Source organism: Atractosteus spatula, chromosome 10 (assembly GCF_055471065.1).
Source record: "Atractosteus spatula isolate fAtrSpa1 chromosome 10, fAtrSpa1.hap1, whole genome shotgun sequence".
Taxonomy (NCBI): domain Eukaryota; kingdom Metazoa; phylum Chordata; class Actinopteri; order Semionotiformes; family Lepisosteidae; genus Atractosteus; species Atractosteus spatula.
In genome coordinates, this window is record NC_142715.1 from 23,178,075 (window position 1) to 23,192,879 (window position 14,805).

At 36.5% G+C, this 14,805-nt stretch overlaps 1 protein-coding gene and 1 non-coding gene across 2 annotated transcripts in view; both read right to left on the reverse strand.

Annotated features, from left to right (window-relative positions):
• Window positions 1-14,805, reverse strand: part of LOC148826019 (guanylate-binding protein 5-like) — a 78,837-nt gene that overhangs the window by 16,826 nt on the left and 47,206 nt on the right. The gene's annotated exons all lie outside the window — the stretch shown is intronic.
• Window positions 2,702-2,789, reverse strand: trnay-gua (transfer RNA tyrosine (anticodon GUA)). Its single transcript is given in 2 exon segments — window positions 2,702-2,737; window positions 2,753-2,789. It is a non-coding gene; the product is annotated as a tRNA-Tyr (tRNA).

A 14,805-nucleotide genomic window follows, 5' to 3' on the forward strand; every position in this document is an offset into this window, starting at 1 on the left:
CTTATTTAAATAATAATATTTAGAATATAATACATGCTCCAAAAGCGTTAATCCTTCACTGGCTGCTATTTGAAACGCCTTCATAAATGACACGTAATAGAAATTTATGCAGCTAGATTTTATGCTTCACCATACATTGCAGTCAGGAAAATAAATCAATTTTCTTCAACACCTCTGGATAAAGTTCTTCTGTGGAGCAGGTTTCAGACCTCTGCGTACAGCGCCCTTGATGTCATTTTATTTTTACTGAAAGTTTTTTTTAATATTTTTTATTTGAACAACAAAAATACATATAATACAAAAAAGAGCACATATAACGTATCAACAACATCATCAGGGGCACGTGCTATAATCCAATTACACTTTCTGAAAAATCTACTGTCCATGCAAATGTACATGCTGATCTACAGGGTTCTTTTCTGCACTGAGCTGCTCATTTGAAATCCAGAAGGCAACACAGACGCGCTCCTATACCAAGAGTCTTATCTGGACCACCTGGGTAAAAAAAACAGGAAACCTAAGCACTAATCTATACTGACAGCTTTTGAAAAGGAGCTCTGTAATATGCACAAATACAAAGACAAGGTATACATGCTCTATAGGTTTAAAATTCGGGAATATGAATGGTCAATTGTTTACAATTGGAGTTTTTATGTTTCGTATGATTTAGCGACTTTTTTACAACATGTAAAAAAAAACAGCACACCTAAATGACAAAGCCTTAGAGCTACAGAGAAAAACAAATTGCATTAAAGTAATTTTAAAGGCTCGAGATAACATTGCACTATAAACACAAATGTTTGTCTTCTTTGTCGCACTTACGTTTTGTTGCTTTAGCAAATTTCATGCAGTTTATTTCTGACACAAGACATAACAAGCTTGTGTATTTATGACAAAAAAGCAGGGAAACAATTTTCATTGACCTTGAAACTAAAATTGTTAAAAAGTAAGTTAAATGCACATATAGTAAATATATTTTCTCATATAATGGTGTGTTTTTTTGTCTAAGGATCCTTCATGAATGGTTTAACAGACACTTTGCATGATTAAAACAAATATTTACGAATTTTAACGTTTTATACAATAAAGTTTTATTGTGAACATGAGCCCAGTTTATCGATATCACCAATACAGTTCTGGATTTTATTCTGCCTTCCTACGCACATATGAATTTTCTTTCACACAACAGCTCGCATGTGTGGTAGCGTATTAGCGCCAGTGAGAAAAAGAATGATGTTGGCTTCTTAATGATAAGACATTGGCGTTTATACAAAATCACAAAGCGTTGTCGCAGGCATTGGGACATACTCTGTTTAAACACCTGTCGTTTTCTCTAATATTGGGTCCTGTGCTTCGGTCCATTTGAGAGAGGAGAAGACACTGAAAAAGTCTTGTGAAAGTGGACTTTGCACCTGCGACAGTGCTGTACTGGTATCATACAGACGCTCATACAAATCCATCACACGCCGGAAGCTCTGGAAGGCAACGTAAAATATTGCTCTGTCTGTTGGTGGATTAGGTATGCACGTTTTTTTCAACGTAAAATGCAATGTACAAGGATCAAATTTGATTCAAAATCGATTAATGTAAAAACCAATAAAGCTCATGTTTTTAATCTAGTTTTATCTATCTAGTTTTTCAAAGGTCTTTTAAAAAAAATGTTTATCGCGATTGTGAAAGTTAGAGAAGGTGTACAAGCACGTGCCTTCATATCGCCAGCTTCAGTCTCGCCTGTAGCTGCGAGAAGGTTAAAAGCGCACAAGTGATCTGTCTTTCGTCAAAATAATTGCTGGAGCAGCAGGACGCAGAGTACCATCCAGCAGCTGTAGATGGTATTTGGGGAAGAGCTGATTCTGTTTTTAGCACAGAGAATGAGCTCAGTCCGGCTCCCAACAGAATCCATTCTGGTTTGGTTACTGTCAGACTGGGCGTCTGAGGCTCTTTGGATCGCAACGTGAAAAAAAAAAAAGAACCAGAAACAATTGCTCACATCGTGGGATTTCCACGAGAGGAAGGGAAGATATCACTTTAAAAAAATCAGAACTGAATATTTGGATCCGGGGCCTCATATCAGATTATTAAAATAATAATTATTAAAATATCAGATTGTGTTTCTGCAACATTTCGTGCACAGAACGCCGTATTTAACAATAAAACAACAGTTACAACGAGGGCTTTACACGCAGTCCGGGGTATTTTCCCCTTTTATATATTTTTGCCACTTTATATCGAAGCTGTTATACTCCCAAAAGTGCAGAGTAGCTTGTAAATAAAAATGTACAATTCACTGCTGGTATAAACAGATGTGTGCCTTGTTTGCCTTTGTAAGAATTTGTTTCAAAAATCCACAAAAAAAGTCCACAATACGTTAAAAACACAAAAAACACAAACTTAATAATATAACGATACAAATTCAATACTAAATCATAAAGCCAATTAAGTACATATCCTTTCCTTTGAACACAGAGAACACCTTTATATCTAAAAAAAACCGTGACATTTGTATATACTTTTGAATTACAAAGCAGACAGAGTAGTCCCTTAATTCAAAGATCAGATTTTGGCCAAAACAAGACAATCAGACGGGAGTTTAATTCAGAACAAGAGCCTCTGCTTCGTGGTTTATTGAGCTTTTGATCAACGTCTGAGTGAAAAAGATTTGCGCTTTTATCTCTTTGATTAAAGTTCACAAAAAGCACCTTCCTTCAAGCCGGAGTTGAACCAGCAACCTAAGGATGCCTCACCATTTCCACTACAGTCCTCCGCCCTACCAACTGAGCTATCGAAGGGAAATAGGGGGAATTGTTTCCCTTGAATTTAAGCCACGAATCAGGTTTCTACAGTATGAACTTCCGGGGATATTACAAAATGTTTGATGGGGCATCAATCGTTCCAGGCGGATATTGACACCTTTTTTTTCTCGAGGGATCATATTAAACATTTCATTAGTATCGAGAGGAGGATCACCATGAGACACAGAACAGTTTAATTCTGTCTTTATTAGAAAGTAGTGTTTGTGCTACATTAAAAATATTTTCGTGGAAATATAGAAGTTGTGATTTTTAAAACTTATATTTGAATCGAAATGTGGTTTTGAGTTAAATATTAGCATGTTAATGTAATTAGTTTGTGTTTGTCATTACTATATATATATATTCCCATGTTACTATAATTTGTAGCTGAAGTTTACTAGTTGTGTTTTTTATGATATATCGTAATAAACAATATTGTAATAAACATTATCATGTTTATTACAATATTGTATAAAATGCATAATTTGAACTACATATTTTTCAGGTGTGAATAATTGTATATTTTCAGAATAAATTTCTAAACCAAATCACTGGCTTGATTTACTCGTTTCTACACCTATAAGACCTATCTTTGATGTAAAATAGACCTTTAACTATATACAGATGCAGCCATTCAAAATGGGTGAGGTATTTCATGGCATACCCCGGTGGGCGTGTCACGGTATCACGCGGTAACATACGGTTAATCGCGCGTCATTTGACGCTCTGCCAGAAACTATCCGGCGTCACCTTGTAAAACCGCCAGGGGGAGCTTAACCTCTCATGTACAGCAGTTGAGCCTTTAATTTTGAACTGTGTATTACAGCATGTTAATCATCAGTCATTAAAATGTTGGTATATTTTATGAAAGCAAGATTGCTCAGTTGGACAAAAGTACACAACCTACCTTTATCAGAAATATTTATGCATCAAAGCCTTTACTGAAGATATTACTAATAGTATTAATAATGGATGGCTTTGAACAAGCTGTATACTCAAAGTATAATTTCTTTAGCACATTTGTACAAGCACTTGGAATCTGTCCAAGCCATACTTTGTCAGGCATTTTGTTTTACTTCAACGGGCATAAAAACTTCCTTGCTTTTAACAGGGCATTTCATAATTTCTAACTACGAAAATGATTTAAAATGCGACACTTATCATTCAACTAGAGCTCAAAATATCACAAGGATCCTCAAGAGCACAGCAAAGAGTGTATTAAAAGACACTTGTATTTATCAACGCTTTCTTTTCCGTATACCAGATTTTATGGAACCACTTCAGAAGGGTGTCAGCCAGTCAGATTCCAGGAATCGGTACTTTAAAGGAAAAATACACACCGGTATTCCATTTCTCCCTAACGATTTTAAGCATCGAAGTATTTAACTAGCATGTGAAATAGAGTGTGAAAAAGTGGTAGTTTTAAGATTTTCTGCCAATATAATATGGAATCGCGTATCTAAAGAATTTAATAACAGTATGATTATATTCGTGTACTGCGACAGGGCTGTGTAGGGCTGTTTCGCCTCCCTGTTCATGCAAGTTGTCTTGTAGCCTGCTGGTCTATGTGCGTGACTAACAATGCACAGGTTGTGTGTTCAAATCCAGCTGGTGCTGGACTTTCCTTTTAACAAATATTTCTTCAAAAAAATAGAATAGCGATATTATGGACAATCAATTGACTTTTATATTTCAAAATATCGCAACATGATCGATTCTAAGTCATTTTTGATAACAATGAATAGTCACCTTCTTCCCTTCTGACAGCGGTTCCTGCTTCTATTGTGTGTGTGTGTGTGTGTGCAACAGAGTAAATTTTTATAGAGAAATGGAGGCTGAACAGTATGCGTTACAATATAAACATTTATATTGATTTAAATCGTGTTCTGATTTAAATCGCAAACGTGTGTTTAATTATGTGTTTTTTAATCATAATCAGGCTAATGCATTTCTACATTTCTGTATGAACCAGCTTAGAGGTTCATACAGAAAGACAGCTTGTGTTTAAATTGAGTGTAAGGTAATTTATGCTTCTAAAGTCATGGTCAGCATTTATTATTGTACTGTGCTGTAAACTTTTTCTGTGCCTAGTCACATTATTTTATAGCGTTTTTATTGTGTTATTAAATCTGGTGGCGCTGTGTGTTAGTTTCCTGACTCCCATGTCACATGGTCTGTGATTGAATCCCATGGAACTATGACTTTACTTTTTAACAAACATTTCTTTGAAAAAATGAAACGTTTCCCTTGGTCAGAGATTAAATAAAACCTCACTTGCACCAAACAAATTTATATTTCTAAATATCACAACATGATCGAATTTAAGTCTTTTTAATAACAATGAATAGTCACCTATGCGTTACAAAATATGCATTTATATTGATTTGAATAGCGTTTTGATTTAAATCGTAAATGCGTGTTTAAATATATGTGTTAAAAGGCGATATACTGTATAAAAGCGCTGATTCCTATGGAGTGTGTTCCGAGGGGGATTCAAAAAATTTATTTTAAATAAGCTGATAAAGCTTAGACTAACTGTATTCTAGCCTGTATTACAACAGAACATTGGACAATGCAACATAAATTGCAAAAATGCACTTGGAATCTGTCCAAGCCCTCCTACAAAAATTATTTAAACTGCGACACTGATCATTCATCTCTAAATAAACTTTATTTTATATAGCGTTTTAAGCGAATAGGTAATTAGATTGCTCATAAACCTAATCGCTTTTTCTACATAAACACAGCGTGATTGCTCTCTGAAAATGCGTTTCCTTTATATTTACAGTAGGCTCAGATTTCAACTATAGATCGTATTATTATAAACTTTCTTGGAAAAATGTATTTTATGTAAACCATGTTTGCTATTAATTCATTTAGGGCTAAAATACGTTCATTGTCTTCCAATCGAGGCGAGTTGACATTGGAAGCTTGCCACACCCGGACTGTTAAACCAACGCATTAGCACGACAAAGCCCATTGAGGGTATTGAGCCAGTATTGGCTTTAGTATTCCCCCCTCTCCCCTCAATTCAATTCAAGGTGTTTTATTTGCATGACACATGGGTACAAGCAGTGTTGGGTATGTATATTGTAACGCTTACGGCCGACAGGCACTGTGTAAGAGCCGACGTACCAGAGCAGCGCACCGAGGGAGCGTTTGCATTTATAACTTAGTTTTTAAAATTAGTCAAGCAATATGAAGCATCTCCTTTTACTTTTAAGTCCCTTAAATACATTGAGCACAGCTTTCTCACCACTTAAGATTGCTTTTGATACCATCCTTAAACAAAGCAGAAGGGAAATCTTCTGCCCCTTATGCAAAACCAAACCCTCCTCCCATCCCAGTTTACCCTCTTTATCATCCTCAAAATCTACCTCGATTTTCAACTTAAAGCATTACTGCTTACTGGGTTTTTGAGGGGGAGGTGTCTTTCGCTGGAAATCTCGCCTGCTTCCACTACTCAACCCCCTCTCTGCCGTAGTGCTGGCTGTGACGAATTAAACCGGTTTCACAGGTATTCAAAGTAGGAAGTACAGTGTTAAGTGGTAGCTGGGCTACTCCCTCAATAGAATCGCTTTAACATGCTAATGCGTTGGTTTAACAGTACGCTGGGCAAACGTTCCGAGGTCAAATTCTTCCAGCACGGGGGTACCTTTAAAGTGGAGACGACGGCACCGAAATTTTTTGGCGCGCCTTCTCTTTAAAGCCTTGGCCAAATATGAAGACAGTACGTACAGTTATAATTCAAACGGAATTAAAAACTACACATCCCAGTTACCATGGTGGTGCTTGTGATCATTGCGTTTAACCAACGAAACAGGGCGAAAAATCAGTCACATGACTTTGGGGCAGAGTTTCGAAAGCTTAACCTATTAGCAACAAAGCGAAATTTACACGATAGGCTACCTCAAACTGTCAGTTACACGACTGTGTATGTCGCTTAAGCCACTCCTATTTGGCATTTTAGTTATGGAGGCGAGAAGACGCCCCCCCTCCTCTCTGGGTGTCTGATTTGCCACCATCTTTAACTGTTCGGTGTCCGAATCGGAGTAGATACGCGTACAAAATAAAGTTAATCCCAACTACAAAACATATTTTTGTGGTAAGGGCGCAAAACATCAGTATTTACTGCTATTAATTACTGTACGATTTATAGTTGAAATCTGAGCCTAGATATAAAGTTAGATATAAAGTTAAAATGTCGACAAAGCAATGTAGGAAATACAGAGAAAATAAATCCTTTCTGACATCTAAAATCAGTTTCGATCAAGGTCTCTAAAACGAACAAGAAAAAGAGGATTTTCGGAGGGCAATTACGCTGTGTTTATATAGAATAACTGATTTATAATCAAATTTCTTGTTCGTTTAAAACAGTGAAATGTCAGCTGCAAAAGATCGCACCAGAAACAGCACTCTCTCTGCCTGTCATAGACGTTCAGGAAAGGCTGAATGAAGTCATGTCAAGTACAATAATTTGGTGATCAATAATAACAGTTGTAGGACAAGAAACAAAAGATAGTGAAAACTTAAGGCTAAAACTCAAATTCATTCTACAAATTAATGCAAATGAAAATTCAGGACGTTAAAGTGCACAAAAATGCACATGGGCAAAAAGTTTTAGAAATGGAGCAGGTGTTGCTTTGAAATAAACAAACAGAAAAAAAGCCATGACTATAGTGCAGAAGAGGGATGCAGGAACACTTGCTTAGATATACAAAAAAATCACAAAAAGGTGTATGTTACAAAAGAACATGCAAACATGTTCATCATGTACATGAACATGTACATCAATTTCCCTTCGCGATCAATAAAGTCTTATCTATAAACATGAAACAGAGTGAGGAATCAGAAAATTAGCATGCATAAAAAACAGCAATTCTGTCAATGAGCCCTAAATGAATTAATAGCAACTATGGTTTCATGGAGGCCTTCTCAGATAGTTGGGCATTCAGGTAGATTGCCAGGTGAAAGGATTTGTAAACATATTTTGTTAAAGCAAGTCAGTTTTTTCCGCAACACATAAAAGACATTTTTCCAAGAAAGTTTAGCCTTTGTCACTAATGAAACCACTAAATAAAGACATAAATATAGAAATCATAAGATTTTTTTATTCAATGTTGGTAGCAAGATGAACTGTGCTAAGTGTATATTTTGTCGCAGAGTTGCTGCAAGATGTTAACAGTGAAAAAAGGTATTTAGAAATGAGTTATTTCAAGATGAAAATTTTCAGAATAATTGCAAATCTAGCAGGATAGAGAAAGCACAGAAAACAGGCAGTTAGATTGATCAGATTAGTATGAAAATTTATTTAGCAAAGGGAATGAGAAGAGTGACAAACTAGTATGCTTTAGATCTTTTTATCTGAACCAGGGAAAACTGATCATGTTTCTCTATAACAATAATAAAAAACTTTATTTTATATATCACCTTTAAAAGTGGCATCTCAAAGCAATACAGTAGATATAAAAACAGATAAAAGGACCACAGATTACAAAGTAAATACATATAAGAAAGACAAGTAGTTAGAGGTGCTACCAAAATTAGAAAATGAAGCAGATACAGACACTAAGTTTTCTGAAAAGAAAGGTTCTGAGGTTAGATTTAAATGCACTCAGGGTACGTGACTGATATCACTGGGAATACAAATTAAGAGCTCTGGGGTGCAGCTAGAGAAGACCCTGTCACCCACGGAATGTAGATGTTCTTGAGGACAGCTAGAAGACTAGAGTCAGACGGACAAAGGTGGGGAGTAGACAGATAATAAGCCATAAAGGAACAAGTAATAGGTTTATTCCATGCTGAAAAAAAGAAGAGAACACAACGTTTCGGCCGTGGAGCCTTCTTCAGGTGTCAACTACTGAATGACACCTGAAGAAGGCTCCACGGCTGAAACGTTGTGTTCTCTTTCTTCTTTTTTTCAGCATGGAATAAACCTATTACTTGTTCCTTTGCAGCCTACGCATGCTGATGCAGCTACCCACCTGAACTAATAAGCCATATACTGTAGGTACTGAATGAGGATGAGGATTTTGAAGTTGATTTGAAACCTGATAGATAACCAATGCAAGGACTTGAAAACAGGTGTAATGCATCCCTGATAGGATTCTCGCTGTCATATTCTGAACATATTGAAGATTGCTCAGTGTGGATTTAATTTCCCCGGTGAACAGGATGTGCATTTATTAATTCTAGATTTCTCTAGTTCTTAGTTTCTCTAGTTCCCGTTAAAATAAACTATTATTCCACAATGCAGAGTATTACATGGCCAGTATTTACACATGATATTTGTGATTTCAAGAAATTAACACAAGCAGCTTTTGGAGATTTAAGTGTTGGCTGAGTAATTGCAGGATAAAAGACTAGAGATGTTGGTAAGAAGAAGATAATTTTGGGATAGCTGAGGAATACACTGATAACAAGAACACTTCCTAATAGGGTTAGGCATACTTTTGATGAAGATGATGAAGTTAACAGACTGTATGTTTATATAGATACTGAAATGAGGATTGTATTTTAGATTTTGGGTAGTTGCTAGCGTTGAACTGTGTGTTGGATGCACATGAATTGAAGGAATGGGCAAACATAGCTGATGCGGATCCACAGAGCCAGCATATTAAGATGTTTATAATTAGAGGCAATTTGTTTAATTAACTAGGTATGGATACTGATGTGCAAGAGAGGTGGAAAGGCTGTTTCCTTAAGCCAGCACTATAAAATATTTTATTCTCAGTGAGATGCTGCCATTTCATAGTGGGTTTCTAACACTGTGTATAGTTCCATCCACACAGTGCCTTTACTTCCATCCATTTCTAATCTCTTTATCCAGTACAGAGGATATGGAGCCTATCCCAGTAAGCGACGAACACAAGGCAGAATACACCCTGGACATAGCGCCAGTCCATCACAGGACAGACAGACACAAACACACACACACACGGGCCAGTTTAAATCTAACCTCAGAACCTTTCTTTTCAGAAGACTAGTGTCTGTATCTGCTTCATTTTCTAATTTTGGTAGCACCTCTAACTGCTTGTCTTTCTTATATGCATTTACTTTGTAATCTGTGGTCCTTTTATCTGTTTTTACATCTACTGTATTGCTTTGAGATGCCACCTTTAATGGTGATATATCAAATAAAGTTTTTTATTATTGTTATAGGGAAACATGATCAGATTTTCCCTGGTTCAGAAAAAAGATCTAAAGTATACTAGTTTGTCACTCTTCTCATTTCCTTTGCTAAATGACTTTTCATACTAATCTGATCAATCTAACTTCCAGTTTTCTGTGCTTTCTCTATCCTGCTAGATTTGCAATTATTCTGAAAATTTTCATCTTGAAATAACTCATTTCTAAATACCTTTTTCACTGTTAACATCTTGCAGCAACTCTGCGACAAAATATACACTCTGACAGTTCATCCTGCTACCAACATTAAATAAAACAAATCTTAAGATTTCTATATTTATGTCTTTATTTAGTGGTTTCATTAGTGACAAAGGCTAAACTTTCTTGGAAAAATGTCTTTTATGTGTTGCGGAAAAAACTGACTTGCTTTAACAAAATATGTTTACAAATCCTTTCACCTGGCAATCTACCTGAATGCCCAACTATCTGAGAAGGCCTCCATGAAACCATAGTTGCTATTAATTCATTTAGGGCTCATTGACAGAATTGCTGTTTTGTATGCATGCTAATTTCTGATTCCTCACTCTGTTTCATGTTTATAGATAAGACTATTGATCGCAAAGGGAAATTGATGTACATGTTTGCATGTTCTTTTGTAACATACACCTTTTTGTGATTTTTTTGTATATCTAAGCAAGTGTTCCTGCATCCCTCTTCTGCGCTATAGGCATGGCTTTTTTTCTGTTTGCTCAATTTCTAAAACTTTTTGCTCATGTACATTTTTGTATTTTTTACACCTCTAGCACTTTAACGTCCTGAATTTTCATTTGCCTTAATTTGTAGAATGAATTTGAGTTTTAGCCTTAAAAATCTTAAAAATAAAAAAGTTTTCACTATCTTTTGTTTCTTGTCCTACAACTGTTATTATTGATCACCAAATTATTGTACTTGACATGACTTCATTCAGCCTTTCCTGAACGTCTATGACAGGCAGAGAGAGTGCTGTTTCTGGTGCGATCTTTTGCAGCTGACATTTCACTGTTTTAAACGAACAAGAAATTTGATTGCTCATAAATCACTTATTCTATATAAATACAGCGTAATTGCCCTCCGAAAATCCTCTTTTTCTTGTTCGTTTTAGAGACCTTGATCGAAACTGATTATATAATTATACGAATTACACGAATATAATTATATCTTATTAATTTCTTGAGATACGCGATTCTTTTAATACAGTCTTTGCTGTGCTCTAGAGGATCCTTGTGATATTTCGAGCTCTGGTTGAATGATAAGTGTCGCAGTTTAAATCATTTTCGTAGTTAGAAATTATGGAACGCTCTGTTAAAAGCAAGGGAGTTTTTATGTCCGTTGCAGTTCTTTTGCAACATGAATATAATTATATCGTTATTAATTTCTTGAGATACGCGATTCCATATTATATTCCCTTTTAATCAAATTCTAAAAGTATGCTTGTTGACTCCGGTATCACGTTAGTTAAAGACTTCGATGCTTAAAATGTTTAGGGAGAAATGGAATACTGGTGTGTATGTTTTCTTTAAAGTACCGAGACCAGCCATATACTGTATGTCTAAGTTCCAAAATTAATATCGTTTATGGACTTCACACGCGTTGCAGTATGCTCCTATTCTTTTTATGCTCAGGCACTAAGATTTCCCTTCTGCTTTGTGTAAGGATGGTATCAAAAGCAATCTTAAGTGGTGAGAAAGCTGTGCTCAATGTATTTAAGGGACTTAAAAGTAAAAGGAGATGCTTCATATTGCTTGACTAATTTTAAAAACTAAGTTATAAATGCAGACGCTCCCTCGGTGCGCTGCTCTGGTACGCCGACTCTTACACAGTGCCTGTCGGCCGTAAGCGTTACAATATACATACCCAACACTGCTTGTACCCATCTGTCATGCAAATAAAACACCTTGAATTGAATTGAATTGAGGGGAGAGGGGGGGAATACTAAAGCCAATACTGGCTCAATACCCTCAATGGGCTTTGACGTGCTAATGCGTTGGTTTAACAGTCCGGGTGTGGCAAGCTTCCAATGTCAACTCGCCTCGATTGGAAGACAATGAACGTATTTTAGCCCTAAATGAATTAATAGCAAACATGGTTTACATAAAATACATTTTTCCAAGAAAGTTTATAATAATACGATCTATAGTTGAAATCTGAGCCTACTGTAAATATAAAGGAAAAGCATTTTCAGAGAGCAATCACGCTGTGTTTATGTAGAAAAAGCGATTAGGTTTATGAGCAATCTAATTACCTATTCGCTTAAAACGCTATATAAAATAAAGTTTATTTAGAGATGAATGATCATTGCGCAGTTTAAATACTTTTTGTAGGAGGGCTTGGACAGATTCCAAGTGCATTTTTGCAATTTACGTTGCATTGTCCAATGTTCTGTTGTAATACAGGCTAGAATACAGTTAGTCTAAGCTTTATCAGCTTATTTAAAATAAATTTTTTGAATCCCCGGCGGAACACACTGCATAAGAATCAGCGCTTTTATACAGTATATTGCCTTTAAACACATATATTTAAACACGCGTTTACGATTTAAATCAAAACGCGATTCAAATCAATATAAATGTATATTTTGTAACGCATAGGTGACTATTCATTGTTATTTTAAAGACTTAAATGCGATCATGTTGTGATATTTAGAAATATAAATTTGTTTGGTGCGAGTGAAGTTTTATTTAATCTCTGACCAAGGGAAACGTTTCATTTTTTCAAAGAAATGTTTGTTAAAAAATAAAGTCATAGTTCCATGGGATTCAATCACAGACCATGTAACATGGGAGTCAGGAAACTAACACACAGTGCCACCGGATTTAATAACGCAATAAAAACGCTATAAAATAATGTGACTAGTCACAGAAAAAGTTTACAGCACAGTACAATAATAAATGCTGACCATGACTTTAGAAGCATAAATTACCTTACACTCAATTTAAACACAAGCTGTCTTTCTGTATGAACCTCTAAGCTGGTTCATACAGAAATGTAGAAATGCATTAGCCTGATTATGATTAAAAAACACATAATTAAACACGCGTTTGCGATTTAAATCAGAACATGATTTAAATCAATATAAATGTTTATATTGTAACGCATACTGTCCAGCCTCCATTTCTCTATAAAAATTTACTCTGTTGCGCACACACACACACAATAGAAGCAGGAAGCAGAAGCAGGGACCGTTGTCAGAAGGGAAGAAGGTGACTATTCATTGTTATCAAAAATGACTTAGAATCGATCATGTTGCGATATTTTGAAATATAAAAGTCAATTGATTGTCCATAATATCGCTATTCTATTTTTTCGAAGAAATGTTTGTTAAAAGAAAAGTCCAGCACCAGCTGGATTTGAACACACAACCTATGCGTTGTTAGTCACGCATGTAGACCAGTAGGCTACAAGACAACTCGCATGAACAGGGAGGCGAAACAGCCCTACACAGCTCTGTCGCAGTACACGAATATAATCATACCGTTATTAAATTCTTTAGATATGTGATTCCATATTATATTCCCTATTAATCAAATTCTAAAAGTATGCTTGTTGACTCCGGTATCACGTTAGTTAAAGACTTCGAAGCTTAAAATGTTTAGGGAGAAATGGAATACTGGTGTGTATTTTTTTCTTTAAAGTACCAAGACCAGCTATATACTGTATGTTTATGTTCCAAAATTAATATCGCTTATGGCCTTCACACGCGTTACAGTATGCTCCTATTCTTTTTATGCTCAGCTACTAAGATTTCCCTTCAGTGGCAAAATTCAATATCTACAACTGGCACAGTAAAGACGTTTACAGTAAGTCTTTCTACGACAGACCAGATTGCCCCTGTCGGTCAACCAATCACGTACCGCGGTACCCAGCGTCATCTTGCGTCATGATACGCGACACCGCAGCCAATTACCTGCGGTACGTGTCTGTACCGCGCACTTTGAATGGCTGCATCTGTAGAAATTTTACTGTTACAGTATAGGAGCGAACAAACGAAACGAAAGCACACCAAGTTTAAAAAGGTCGAAATGTGTCAAAGCCCTTGCTTGACGAGGATGGGGTTCAAACCTACTTGTGCAGAGTATCATGTATTAAGAAGTTATTGCTTTAACCACTAGGCCACCTCCATACGCACTTTACCCCCTTCCGGACAAGAGTTGGCTTCTTTCCCCATACTCAAGGGTAATTTTCCTCTTCCACCTACAATTTCAACATTTACCTTGGGAGATATCAAACCACAGAGTCCTTGCTGCGCTTCAGTGCCGGCTGTAGTGGACACCCCGTTGAACATAAAAAGCAAATTGAGCTCCTTGGACATAAGCCATTTCTCATCACTTGCTCAGCGCACACTGAATGCAGGTGTCTCAGAGCAATTGAGATGTGTCCAAGTGGCTGTAAAAGGGATATTTGATGCCAGTGTCGTGGCTTAGTTCTCCGACAGCAGGCGAAGCGGCGCGCCGGTTGGAGTATTCTCGGTCGCATTTAATGGGAACGTCATGGCAGCGTCAGCTCAAACCACCAAATGGAGACGGGCATGCCGACAAGCTGACCCTGCTGATGCGGGATTAACATAAGGCTGAGAGGATGCTGTGGCTTAGTTGGTTAAAGCACCTGCCTAGTAAACAGGAGATCATGGGTTTGAATCCCAGTGGTGCCTTTCTTCCTGTCTTGCCACCCAGTTTATCATTATGGACAGCAACATGCTTCTACATTAAATTTAAAGGAAGTGTTCATTTAATTTTTGGAACAACTTGTTTTTAAAAAAATCCATACCAATTGCGAAGGATAAAATACTCATCTGTTTTGTCAGTGCAGAGGAAATACTGCCAGCTGGCAAGGAAACGAAAACGATTTT